We start from the raw sequence: 14,053 nt of genomic DNA on the forward strand, positions 1-14,053 counted from the left end.
CAGATGCAAGTGATCGACTACATGGAACTGGCAGAATTGACTGGCAGAATCCGAGACCGGGGAGAAGAGTCGGTGGAAGAGGACTGGAAGAAGTTCAAAGAATATCTCCAAAAAACATTGTAAAATGTTTGAATGTTAAAATGATGTTGGATATAAAGATAATATGGCATCAGCGACATGGTAAAAAGAAATATGTAAAAATGATTTGAGAGAAAAGGGGTAAGACCAGAGTATTATTATGTCGAGACTAAACAAATGATACAAGGGATTAAGTTACAAAGAACATGTGATAAATGGTTTTAAAAGGTAAAGAAACCAAAGGCATAATAGGTTGAAATCTATAATAGGGTATAAGATTGGAAAGAGGGTAGGAAATTGCTGAATTTGATTGTGTAAAGGGGAACACAGAAAAGGGAGATGTGAGGAAGTCAGGAAAGAGGGTTATAAAGATAGTAAGTAAGGAATAATTTTTTCTCTGTTTTTTGTCTTTTTTGTCATTTTTGGTTCGTGTTATTTTTGATTGTCTCTTTCTTTTCTTTTTCTTTTTGATTGTGATATTTGTTTTATTATGTAAAACCTTAATAAATATTTATTAAAAAATAAATAAACAAATGATACAAGGGATTAAGTTAAAAAGAACATGTGATAAATGGTTTTAAAAGGTAATGAAACCAAAGGCATAATAGGTTGAAATGTATAATAGGGTATAAGATTGGAAAGAGGGCAGGAAATTGCTGAATTTGATTGTGTAAAGGGGAACACAGAAAAGGGAGATGTGAGGAAGTCAGGAAAGAGGGTTATAAAGACAGTAAGCAAGGAATAATTGTTTCTCTGTTTTTTGTTTAGTTTTTTGTCATTTTTGGTTCGTGTTATTTTTGATTGTCTCTTTCTTTTCTTTTTTTCTGATTGTGATATCTGTTTTATTATGTAAAACCTCAATAAATATTTATAAAAAAAAATAAAATACCAGTGATGTTAATAACATTAGCAACATTGCTTATGGACCTTATATCCAACATAGGCGTGACAAAGACGGTTGGAGGATGGATGGTGGCCAACAGATTGAGGTTGAATCCTGACAAGACAGTACTGTTTTGGGGGGACAGGAGGCGGGTGGGTGTAGAGGACTCCCTGGTCCTGAATGGGGTAACTGTGCCCCTGAAGGACCAGGTGCGCAGCCTGGGAGTCATTTTGGACTCACAGCTGTCCATGGAGGCACAGGTCAATTCTGTGTCCAGGGCAGCTGTTTACCAGCTCCATCTAGTACGCAGGCTGAGACCCTACCTGCCCGCGGACTGTCTCGCCAGAGTGGTGCATGCTCTGGCTATCTCCTGCTTGGACTACTGCAATACGCTCTACGTGGGGCTATCTTTGAAGCTGACCTGGAAACTACAACTAATCCAGAATGCGGCAGCTAGACTGGTGAATGGGAGCAGCTGCCGGGACCACATAACTCCGGTCTTGAAAGACCTACATTGGCTCTCAGTGTGTTTCTGAGCACAATTCAAAGTGTTGGTGCTGACCTTTAAAGCCCTAAATGGCCTCGGTCTAGTATATCTGAAGGAGCGTCTCCACCCCCGTTGTTCTGCCTGGACACTGAGGTCCAGCACCGAGGGCCTTCTGGCGATTCCCTCACTGCGAGAAGCCCAGTTACAGGGAACCAGGCAGAGGACCTTCTCGGTGGTGGCACCCGCCCTGTGGAACGCCCTCCCACCAGTTGTCAAAGAGAAGAACAACTACCAGACTTTTAGAAGACATCTGAAGGCAGCCCTATTTAGGGAAGCTTTTAATGTTTGATGCATTATGATATTTTCATATTTTGTTGGAAGCCACCCAAAGTGGCTGGGGAAGCCCAGCCAGATGGGCGGGGTATAAATAATAAATTATTATTATTATTATTATTATTATTATTATTATTATTATTATGACACTTAACACCGTTTCACTGACCACTTCCTATCGCAAACAACAGGGAGGATGGCCTGACCTTGAACAAAGAACTCCATGCCAGCTGAGACCCGGGACCAACTGGCTAAATGGGGGGGTGACCTCAACCTAAATATGAAAAGCATATCCATGAAAGACACCCACCCTACAACCCCATTGGCAACCTTCCTCCGACGGAAACCCCCAACAACTAGGGACTCTTAGAAGTTGCTCGAAATGCTAAAAACAGGGGTCTCTGACATTTGGGGTGAAGAAAACCCAGGTGACACCAGCCACACATTCTTGTCTGGGCGCCATGGCACAGTGTCCCTCTGGACAGCATTCTGCTCACACAGACTTCCGGAGGCGGCGCGAACGGCAATGGCGGTCCTCTTCTTCTTGTGAAGGGGAAGCTCCGCGGAAAACGGGTCGTCCGCTACGGCGAAGCGGAGACCCGCATCGGAAACCCACAGGCAGCAAGAGCCTGGGTGTGATGGCCTGGGATTCCGATTCAGAGGATGAACCAGAGGAATCCCAGCCTGCACAGGAGTCCCCGCCTCCAGGGCCGGCTGAACTGGGGCAAGGCCTAGATGCTGAAGAGCCTGCACCTGTGGCAGAGCACCAGGAGCTGGCCCCAGGTGAAACCCTTCTGGCCCCAGAGGGGCTTGAGGACTCAGTGGCTACAAGGAGAGCCTCCTCCAGGGCCCAGTAACCCTTCGGCCTCTCCTGATCTGCAGAGGCTTAGGGCAGAGAGGCGAAGGGAACTGGTTGCTCCCAGGAGGAGTGCTCGCCTTAAGGCCAGAGGAGGCGGGGCTCCTGGGGGCCGGGACCGCCCCTGGCCTTAGAAGAGGATAAAAGCCCAGTCAGCCCGGTCCCAGGTTGCGGGAGCAACGTCGTTGTTGGCTTCGGACCTTCCTGTGTTCCTGATCCCTGCTCGGCCTCCTGTTCCTGACCATCCGGTGTTCCTGTACCCTGCCCGGCCTCCTGTTCCAGCATTCCTGTTCGCCGCCCGGCTCTCCGCCTCGGACCTCGCCCCTCTTCGTGTGGACTCTGCTTACGCCCACGGTACCTTACCCCCGGGACCAGCACAGTTTGCTCCCGCCACACCCGCACTCCCCCTTCGTTGGGGTGCGTTCGGGAAGAGCCAGAGGCCATGGCTGACCAGGCGGCTGCGCTGGTGGCTTTGGCCCAGAAGAACCAGGCCTTGACTCACACCGTGCAGCAGCTCAGTGACGCGGTTACGGCACTTCAGCAGCGCTTGGAAGCCCTACCGGCTCCTGGGGCCGACGCCCCGGCTCCTGGCAAGTACCCAGTGGCTTTGACCGAGAAATTTGATGGGGCCCCGGCCAGCTTTCCCATGTTCCTCGCCCAAGCCAAGCTGTATATTCAGGGGCGAGCCCGGAACTTCCCTGATGACCGCACCAAGGTGCACTTTTTGATTAGTTTGTTAAAGGACCAGGCGGCCAAGTGGGCGTTGCCGCTACTCAGGCAAGACTCCCCCTTGCTGGCAGACTATACGGGGTTTTGCAATCTTTTGGAGGCCGCGTTCGGCAACCCCCAGAAAGGGAGTCAAGCCAACCGGGCGATTCGGCGGTTGAAACAGGGCAAGTCCACGGTGGCCGCATATTCCACGGAGTTTCAGCTGTTGGCACAGGACTTGACCTGGAACGACTCGGCACTGCGGGACCAGTATCTCGAAGGGCTTTCGGACGAGATACTGGACCAGCTGGCCACAATGGAACGCCCCACCACGCTAGACACTCTCATTCAACGGAGTCTACAGATAGACGACCGGCTGGAGGATCGTCGCTAGGCCCGGGGCCGCCGACACCTCCAGTTCTCGGCACCAGTTTCTTCCGGCAGCCCCACGGTCACAACTGAGTTATCGGAGGAGCCTATGCAGCTCGGGGCAGTGCGGCCACGCCTTTCCCCCGCAGAGAAGGTGCGGCGTCGGGAGGTGAATCTATGTCTCTACTGTGGCGGAAGTGGACACTACGCTCGGTCCTGCCCTGAGAAACGCCAGCCGCAGGGAAACCGCCAACCCCCAGTAGCTGATGGCCCTAGCTACCGGGGGTCCCAAACAGCGCAGAATGGGCCCACACCAATGGACTTGCAACATCTTATGGTTCCGGTACGTTTATACCCTCCAGGTGGGCCCTGGATTCTTACCCATGCTTTGGTGGATTCAGGAGCAACCCGTTCTTATATGGACGCTGCTTTGCTGCCCATCATCAGGTGCCACTTCGGAACAAGCCAGAACCGGTCCAGGTGGAAGCAATTGACGGTCGGCTTCTACATTTAGGAGCCGTTACTCAGGAGACCCAGCCCCTGGTCCTGTGTCTCCAGCAGCACCGGGAGTTGCAAACTTTGGACATTGCCTCTATGCCCCGGTTCCCCCTCGTGCTCGGGATGGACTGGCTGGAAGCTCACAACGTTCAGATTGACTGGGTCAAACGGACTGTGCACTTCCCAGACCCATGTTCCCATGCTCAATCCGAGACGCTGGCGGCCGCGCCCACGGAGGAGGCAGCACCCACGCTCCCAGCCGTGTACCAGGACTACCAGGATGTGTTCGACCTGCTGCTGCCGCATCGGCCTTTTGACTGCGGCATAGACCTCCAGCCCGGAGCGCCCTTACCAGTGAGTCGCTTATATTCTCTAACAGAGCCAGAGCGCGAGGCTTTGCAGGACTTCTTGCGCAAGAACCTGGAGCGTGGTTTCATTAGGCCTTCTACCTCGCCCACCACGGCACCAGTGCTCTTTGTTAAGAAGAAATGTGGGGAACTCCGCCCTTGCCATGATTAGAAGATGGTGGCGCAAGCACTTGCAGCGGCTCGGCACTCCGAAGACCGGTTTTCAGTGAGTTGTGTTTTATTTTTATCTGTGAACTTACTGCTGCTATGGACTGTGAACACTCAGGGACAAGTAATTTATAGTCGTCAAGAGCTCTTAAGTATCGGCAGAGAAGGCTGCAGCCAGGAGGTCTCAACCTACAACATTCCAGCTGAGCTTATCAGAGAGCCTCCATATCTTGCATATCCTTGGGATACTCCCCTTGCTCTCCTGGCCAGAAAGAAAAGAAAACGGGGAGGGGCAGAAGAGGGGCTGTAGGGCCGGACTACGAGTGAGGCTAAGTAAAAATCCTCACAAGCCTGCATTGCCAAGTCTCCTTGTATCAAATGTTAGATCTTTACCCAACAAGGTAGAGGAGTTGGAACTTATTACCTCTCGGCAGAAAAGTATCCGGGACTGTTGTGTTATGGTCCTTTTAGAGACGTGGCTGGATTCCTCCTTTCCACAGGGACTTTTGCAGCTAGAAGGACGCTCAGTAATTAGAGCGGATAGAACCGCCGAATCCGGGAAGAGCAGAGGAGGAGGAATCTGTGTTTATATAAATAACAACTGGAGCTCGGACATTAAACAAATGGACACGCATTGTTCTCCTGACTTGGAGTACCTAGTGGTGAAGTGCCGCCCTTTTTATTTGCCACGTGAGTTTAATGTTGTCATAATAACAGCGGTGTGTATACCTCCCGATGCAAATACTACTACAGCTATGGGTCACCTGCTAACTGCTATTAGCAAACAGCAGCGGGCCCACCCGGATGGAGCATTTGTGGTTGCTGGTGATTTCAATCGAGCCGATTTAAGGACTGTGCTTCCTAAGTTCCATCAGTATGTTGATTGTCCCACTAGGGGGGGGAAATACCCTAGACCGAGTATATAGCAACATCATGCATGGATACAAGACCAAGCCCTTGCCCAATTTGGGACAGTCAGACCACATATCCTTACTTATGATACCATCATATAGACCTCTCGTACGCAGAATTAGACCATCAACTAGAGAGATACGAGTGTGGCCAGCAGGTGCACCCGAGCAACTTCAAGATTGCTTTCGGAACACTGAATGGTCACTTTTTGTGGAGAATAATGTGGACACATACGCTTCAATAGTACTGTTCTATGTCAAAAGCTGCATTGATGTCGTTACTACCACCAAACAAATACGGGTGTTTCCTAACAACAAGCCCTGGCTTAACAGGGATGTGTATCTTCTGTTAAAGGCAAGGAATGCTGCTTTTCACTCTGCCTTCGGGTAGAAGATATAGGACAATGAAAACACGAACCACACGCCTTCTGAATAGTTTCTATCCAAGAGCTCTGATTGCACTAAATAATGATCTCAGGGCCAGTTGTAAGAAATAGCAAGCAGTGAGTAGTAAGGAATGAGATAGGTTTTAGGTTATGCTATGCTTCTAATAGGTTGTGTTATATTCTGGATTATGTATGTTTTAATAGATTATGTCTGAATAGGATGAGAGTGTTGGAGATACGTGCAAATGTGTATGTGAATCCGGTCTTGGGTGTTTGATTTTCGTTGTTGTGTATACTGTGTATATACGGACAATGACAATAAATTTATCTATCTATTACCGAGCCCTGAACAAAATTACCATCCCAGAGCGGTACCCCTTGCCCCTTATCTCGGAGTTGCTGGAGCGGGTGCAAGGGGCACAGGTGTTCACCAAGCTGGACCTCCGGGGGGCCTACAACTTGATTCGGATCCGAGCTGGGGATGAGTGGAAGACAGCGTTTGGGACCCGGTACGGGCAGTTCGAATACTTGGTTATGCCTTTCGGTTTGTGCAACGCGCCTGCTGTGTTCCAAAGCTACATCAACCACGTGTTCCAGGACTTGTTAGACAAGTACGTGGTGGTGTACTTGGATGACATACTGGTTTACTCCCGTGACCCGGCTCGCCATGAGGGACATATCCGGACCGTTGCGTGAGCACCGTTTGTACGCAAAGCTCAGCAAGTGCGAGTTCCATCAGCGGACTGTGGACTTCCTTGGACACCGGCTCTCTCCAGATGGGGTGCAGATGGACCCTGGGAAGGTGGCAGCGGTTCGAGAATGGGCGGCACCCCAGAACCGCAAGGACCTACAGCGTTTCCTGGGGTTCGCCAACTAATACCGGACCTTCATCGCAGATTATGCTCATCGCACCACCCCGTTGACCCGGCTACTGCGCCCCAAGACGCCGTTTTCCTGGGACGAGGAGGCAGAGGAGGCGTTTCAGGGGTTGAAGGCCTGTTTCCAGAGGGCGCCAATCTTACAACATCCTGACCCCTCTCGACCCTTTGTGGTGGAGACCGACGCCTCCAGTACGGCTCTCGGTGCCATCTTGTCTCAACAGAATGGACCTGAAGTGCCACTCTTACCCTGTGCCTTCTATTCCCGCCAGCTCCTACCAGCGGAGCGTAACTATACTGTGTGGGAGCGGGAACTACTGGCCATCAAGGTGGCCTTTGAGGTCTGGCGCCACCATCTTGAGGGGGCACGACATCCGGTGGAGGTGAGAACCAACCACCGGAACCTGGAGTACCTCCAGACCACCCGCAAGCTGAACCAAAGACAGATCCGGTGGGCGTTGTTCTTTTCCCGGTTCCAGTTCCGGATCCGCTACATCCCTAGCTCTCAGAACCAGAAGGCGGATGCCCTGTCCCGGAAACCTGAAGACAACGCAGACACGGTACAGCAAGCAGAACCCACCACGATCCTACCTCCAGCTGCATTCCTGGCCACCCAGGAGGCGGAGCCACTGCAGGCTCGGGTGCGGGAACAGCAGCGGGTCGACGCTTGGGCCCAGGAACGACTCCGGGAGCTGGCTGAAGGGTCCAGCCCACAGTATCCGGGGCTGGTCCTGCATCAGGGCCTTCTGCTGCACCACGGTCGTCTGTACATCCCGCCAGGGCCACTGCGGCTGGAGGTTCTCCGGATGGCCCATGATGCCCCAGCAGCGGGGCACTTTGGACGGTATCGGACCACCCATCTGGTCAGTCGTGAGTTTTGGTGGCCCCGCCTGAAGGCTGACGTGGCTCGCTACGTTGCTGGTTGTGATGTCTGCCGGCGCGCCAAGGGCCCTACTGGGCGACCCCCCGGCCTACTTCAGCCATTGCCAGTTCCACCACGCCCTTGGCACACGGTTTCGTTGGACTTTGTAGTGGACATACCCCCGTCTCGTGGCTGTACCTGCCTTCTAGTTTTCTCCGACCATTTCACCAAGATGGTGCACTGCGCCCCCTGCCCATCTGTACCCACAGCCAAGGAAACCGCTCAGCTGTACCTTCAGCATGTCTTCCACCTGCATGGCCTACCTGAGCGCGTGGTGTCCGACCGGGGCATTCAGTTCACATCCCGGTTCTGGCGAGCATTACACCAGACCCTCGGGACAGAGGTCTGCCTCTCGTCAGCCTACCACCCACAGACCGATGGCCAGACGGAACGGGCGAACGCGGTGCTGGAGCAGTACCTCCGGTGTTACTGCAGCTACCAGCAGGATGACTGGGTCGACCACCTGGCATTGGCGGAGTTCGCCTACAACAACGCGGTGAATGCGTCCACCCAGCAGACCCCATTCCAGGCCAGTTACGGTTATCATCCACGGCTGTTTCCAGATGTGCTGCCGGCATCCGCGGTCCCGGCGGTGACGGAGTGGCTTCAAGAGCTCCAGTCCCAGCAACAGCTTTTGGTGGAGCAACTGCACCAGGCCAAGGAAGCGTACAAAGCCCAGGCCGACCGCCACCGCCAGGTGGAACTTCGCGTCGGTGACCTGGTTTGGCTCTCCACTCGCCACCTCCACCCCTCTCGACCTTCGCGGAAGTTGGACGCCCGCTTCACCGGCCCGTTCCCTATCGTGGACCAAGTCTCTCCTGTGGCATTCCGTCTCCGGTTACCCGCAACCCTGAAGGTTCACCCGGTCTTCCACAGGTCCCTTCTGAGTCCGGTGGCCCCACCCGACGAGTTCCACCCGAACCGTCCCCGACCGCAGCCAGTGTTGGTTCAGGGAGAGCCTGAGTACGAGGTGGAACGCATCCTGGACTCCCGATACCGCAGGGGAAAGCTGCAGTATCTCATTGACTGGAAGGGGTACGAACTGGAGGACCGTTCCTGGGAACCAGCGGCCAACGTCCACGCACCTGCCTGCCTCCGAGAGTTCCATGCGACGTATCCCGGCAAGCCGGGTCCGGACCCTCGGTTGAGGGGGGGCCTGGGAGGGGGGATGGTGTGATGGCCTGGGATTCCGATTTAGAGGATGAACCAGAGGAATCCCAGCCTGCACAGGAGTCCCCGCCTCCAGGGCCGGCTGAACTGGGACAAGGCCTAGATGCTGAAGAGCCTGCACCTGTGGCAGAGCACCAGGAGCTGGCCCCAGGTGAAACCCTTCTGGCCCCAGAGGGGCTTGAGGACTCAGTGGCTACAGGTGAGCCTCCTCCAGGGCCCAGTAACCCTTCGGCCTCTCCTGATCTGCAGAGGCTTAGGGCAGAGAGGCGAAGGGAACTGGTTGCTCCCAGGAGGAGTGCTTGCCTTAAGGCCAGAGGAGGCGGGGCTCCTGGGGGCCGGGACCGCCCCTGGCCTTAGAAGAGGATAAAAGCCCAGTCAGCCCGGCCCCAGGTTGCGGGAGCAACGTCGTTGTTGGCTTTGGACCTTCCTGTGTTCCTGATCCCTGCTCGGCCTCCTGTTCCTGACCATCCGGTGCTCCTGTTCCCTGCTCGGCCTCCTGTTCCTGACCATCCGGTGTTCCTGTACCCTGCCCGGCCTCCTGTTCCAGCGTTCCTGTTCGCCGCCCGGCTCTCCGCCTCGGACCTCGCCCCTCTTCGTGTGGACTCTGCTTACGCCCACGGTACCTTACCCCCGGGACCAGCACACTGTGGTCGTGGGACTCGGCAGGCGCCAGAAGCGGCTCCCGAAATGCAGAAGGAACCCCGTAAGGGGCTCCGGAACGTGGAGGGGGTATCGCGGTGCTGTGAGTCGATCGCTATTCCTGTGGAGTGAAGCCACACAGCCGCTGTCGGTGAGCGCTGACCTTTTTTCCTGCAAAGATTTGATTCTGAAAAAGCAACAACCCGTGAGTAAGAGGGGACTACAAAATTTGAGCTTAAATTATTATTAAATTCGGCTGAAAGCAGAGAGATGCAAACAGAAAGTCCGTCTTCCGCTCCTGCTTAAACATCAAAGCAAAAGAACTTGACATTTGGAGCCTTTGAAGAGGCGTTAAAAAAAAAAAGACGATCTATGCATTCATTGAAACTGCTGTGTAAAGTGAAGACTTAATCTGATTCTTTGATCTATTTTTTACATGGACTGTGCTAAATTTCTTCTTTTGGAATTACAATTCTTACGGAGAAGCCCAGGTATTGGGACTGCCTGAACAATAGAACTGTCAGACTGCAGACTTTGATACTTTGTAACTGGGGTTTGCTACAACCTGAGTGTTTACGGACTTGATATTTTGAAACACCATTTTGGCACTTGTCAGAGACAATGTAATGCTTTCTAAACCAACTCTGCTAATACAATTTAACTGAAGGTTCCCAGAAACTAAATTGGATTTTATTGACTTTTATTGACTTGGCTTCTTCCCTCAAGACATTATGAGCTCCCTCTAGAGGATTTTGGATTTTCAGAGGTGACCTAATTTTACTTTCTCTTTCCTTTCCTCCTATTTGACTGTTTATTCTCTGGGCTGCTGTATTCCCATGGGAACAACTTAGCTTGACCTTGACTACTAGACAAAATTGGAATGAGTGGTGCAAAAAAAAAAGAGGCCAGAGTTAGAACTAGACAAACAACTTTAGCCTTAGCCTCACAGGCACGTAGATCTTCTGTTCCTACTCTGCTGTTGGCAGGGGGAGAAGAAACTGAGCAACTACAGCTGGAAGATATGGCTGCAGGAGCACTTGGTTCAACCCTAGAGAAAATCCTGGAAAAATTGGAATCTTTGGACAAGAAAGTAGATGAACAAACGGCCAAGATTGACCAAAATGCAGCCTGTTTAAACAGAATAACTGAACAAGTGGCTCTGAACGTACAAGCAATCGGACAGTTATCTGAAGCCACTGCAGAAAACCGCAAATTGGCTGAGGCAACTAGCCAAAAAGTTGAAAACTTAGAACAAGAGGTTAAGCCACTGCACAAACAAGTTGGTGAGCAACAGACGTATTTGTCTATGATAGAACTGCGGAACCGGGAAAATAACCTAAGATTGAGGTCGATACCAGAACTTGAACAAGGAAACTTAATTGAGTTCCTGACTAAAGAATTTTCTAAATTTTGGTCTTTAGAAGAGGAAAAGGATTTTAAAATTGTGTCGGCCTTCAGACTTAGAAAGTTTGCGAGGAAAGACAAGCCCAGAGATTGTTTGATAACCCCGAGATCGAAGGAGGAAAGAGATAAAATACTAGGCCTACACTACGAAAAGTCACTGGACATTTTGGATAGAAGGGCTGAAATTTACAAAGATATTCCAAAACAACTTCTGGACCTTAGATCCACCTATCTTGAACTGGTCAAACTGTTGAGGAGCAACTCAATCATCTTTAGGTGGGAATTTCCTCAGGGATTATCCTTTACTTTCAGAGGGAAGAAGGTTAAAATTAAAACAGTTGAAGATAGAGATAAATTTCTGATTGCCTACGGAGAGGACCTGCAGAAAGGGATTGAAATACCCTCGGGGCCTGGACCATTAGTTCCACCCCCACCTTCGGAACCTGAAGATCCAGGGGAAAAGATACCACCACCAGAGCAATAACAGATTTATTCAGGATGTCTCTGCAACTTTTGAGCTGGAACATTAATGGATGCAATTCCCTGGAAAAAAGGAGGAAGATATTTCACATATTGAAAAAAGAACAATTGGACATTATCTGTTTGCAAGAAACACATGTGATTAGGCTCCACAAAAAAGTGTTAATAAACAAAAGATTAGGCCAAGAATTTATTTCTTCGGATAGAGTGAAGAAAAGAGGAGTGGTGATCTATGCAAAGGAGAGCCTATCACCAAAATTTTTATTTAAAGATGAGCAAGGAAGAATTTTGGCAATCGAGATACAACATCAAGGAGAGAAGCTTTTGATATTAGGAATTTACGCACCAAATGAGGGGAAATCGGAATTTTACAAGAAGTTGCATGAGAGTATGCTGGATTATCTGGACTATGACAACATCATCATGATGGGAGATATGAATGGGGTGGTATCAACCAACATGGATAAGTCACAAAGCCAAAATGTGACAAAAGATGGCAGACTACCCAAGACTTTCTTTGAACTGACGGACAATATGGACTTGATTGACATTTGGAGGATAAAGAACCCCTTGGGAAGAGAGGGAACTTTCTTTTCTGAAGCCCAACTGACATGGACAAGAATTGACCAAATATGGATATCTAGAGGTCTGGCACCTAAGATCAGAAAGGTGGAAATCTGCCCAAAGACTTGCTCCGACCATAATGCAGTAAAGATGGACATGAGACTACTACCAACCGGCTCTTTTAGATGGAAGATGAATGACAACTTGCTTAGAGATCAGGAGATTACCAAGAAGGCCCAAAAAGCTTTGAAGGACTATTTTGAGATAAATTTGAATACTACGGTGGAAAAAAGAATCATCTGGGATGCAAGCAAGGCCGTGATGAGGGGGTTCTTGATACAACAGAATGCTGTAAAAAAAAGGACACAAAATGAGAAAAAAGATAAGATTCTGGAGAAAATTAAAGAATGTGAGAAGAAGTTAAGATCAAAACCGAAGTCACAGCCGATTCTGAGAGAAATTAAACTCTATCAAGCACAATATTCCAAATTGATAAATCAGGAAATAGAGTGGTAGGTTAAATTAATGAAACAAAGAACATTTGAATCGGCGAATAAATGTGGGAAACTGCTAGCATGGCAGTTGAAGAAGAGACAAAAAATAAACACAGTTACAAACTTAGAGATTGAAGGAAGAAACATTCAGAATCCTATGGAGATTAGAAAGTGTTTCCAGAGATACTTCAAACAATTGTATACTCAAGGGCCGCAAGATGAGGCTGAGATAGAACAATTTTTGATAAAGAATGGATTACCAAAATTATCACAAGAAAACAGATCAATCCTGAATTGTAAAATAACACGACAAGAGATTGAACAAGCCATTCAGAACATGCAATTGGGCAAATCTCCAGGGCCAGATGGGCTTACCTCCAAGTACTACAAGACATTGAAAGACTATTTGATACAACCATTGATGGAGGTAGGCAACGAAATTTTGGAGGGGAAGAAGGCGCCGGAATCGTGGAAAGAGGCCTTTATCACATTGATACCCAAACTGGAAATGGAGAAGACACAACTTAAGAATTACCGTCCCATCTCCCTCTTAAATGTGGATTACAAAATATTTGCAGACATTTTAGCAAGTAGATTCAAAAAAGTACTAAATGAAATAATTCATAAGGACCAGGCAGGCTTTCTCCCAGGTAGACATTTGTTTGCTAACACAAGGAACATTATTGACATTTTGGAACTTTTGCAAACAAACATTAATACAAAAGCTGTGTTAATTTTTATAGATGCGGAGAAGGCCTTTGACAATATTTCCTGGAAATTCATGAAGAAAAACCTGGAAGGGATGGGAGTGGGACAGGGTTTTGAAAATGGGATAGATGCAATCTATTCAGAACAAAAGGCCAAATTGATAGTCAACAATGTGGTTACAGAAGAGTTTAAAATTGAAAAAGGAACACGACAAGGCTGCCCTATTTCCCCATTGTTATTTATTTTGGTCCTGGAGGTGCTCTTGAATATGATTAGAGGGGACCGGTTGGTTGAAGGAATTCAGGTCGGAGCGAAACAGTACAAACTTAAAGCTTTTGCAGATGACTTGGTTTTGACTTTACAGGAGCCAGAATCTAGTACAAAAAGAGTATTACAATTGATTCAAGAGTTTGGTCGGGTGGCGGGATTTAAATTAAATAAGCAAAAAACTAAGGTATTGGAAAAAAACTTGACAGTTACAGAGTCAGAAAGGTTTCAGAAAGAGACAGAGTAAAACGTGGTTAAAAAAGTAAAATACCTAGGGGTAAACATAACAGCAAAAAATCTGAGTCTATTTAAGGACAATTATGAGAAATGTTGGTTAGAAATTAAGAGAGACTTAGAAAGTTGGACAAGATTGAAACTTTCCTTGTTAGGCCGAATCGCCGCTATAAAGATGAATGTATTGCCAAAAATGCTGTTTTTGTTTCAAACTTTGCAGATTGTGGACAAAACTGAGTGCTTTCGGAAGTGGCAGAGAGATATTTCCA

General features: G+C 49.3%; 1 protein-coding gene across 1 annotated transcript in view; it reads left to right on the top strand.

The window, feature by feature from the left end:
• Positions 1 to 14,053, top strand: part of LOC309340966 (uncharacterized protein) — a 156,316-nt gene that overhangs the window by 60,845 nt on the left and 81,418 nt on the right. The window lies entirely within an intron of this gene.

This window comes from Podarcis erhardii, assembly GCF_964252035.2.
Source record: "Podarcis erhardii genome assembly, chromosome: 4".
In the NCBI taxonomy this organism is placed as follows: domain Eukaryota; kingdom Metazoa; phylum Chordata; class Lepidosauria; order Squamata; family Lacertidae; genus Podarcis; species Podarcis erhardii.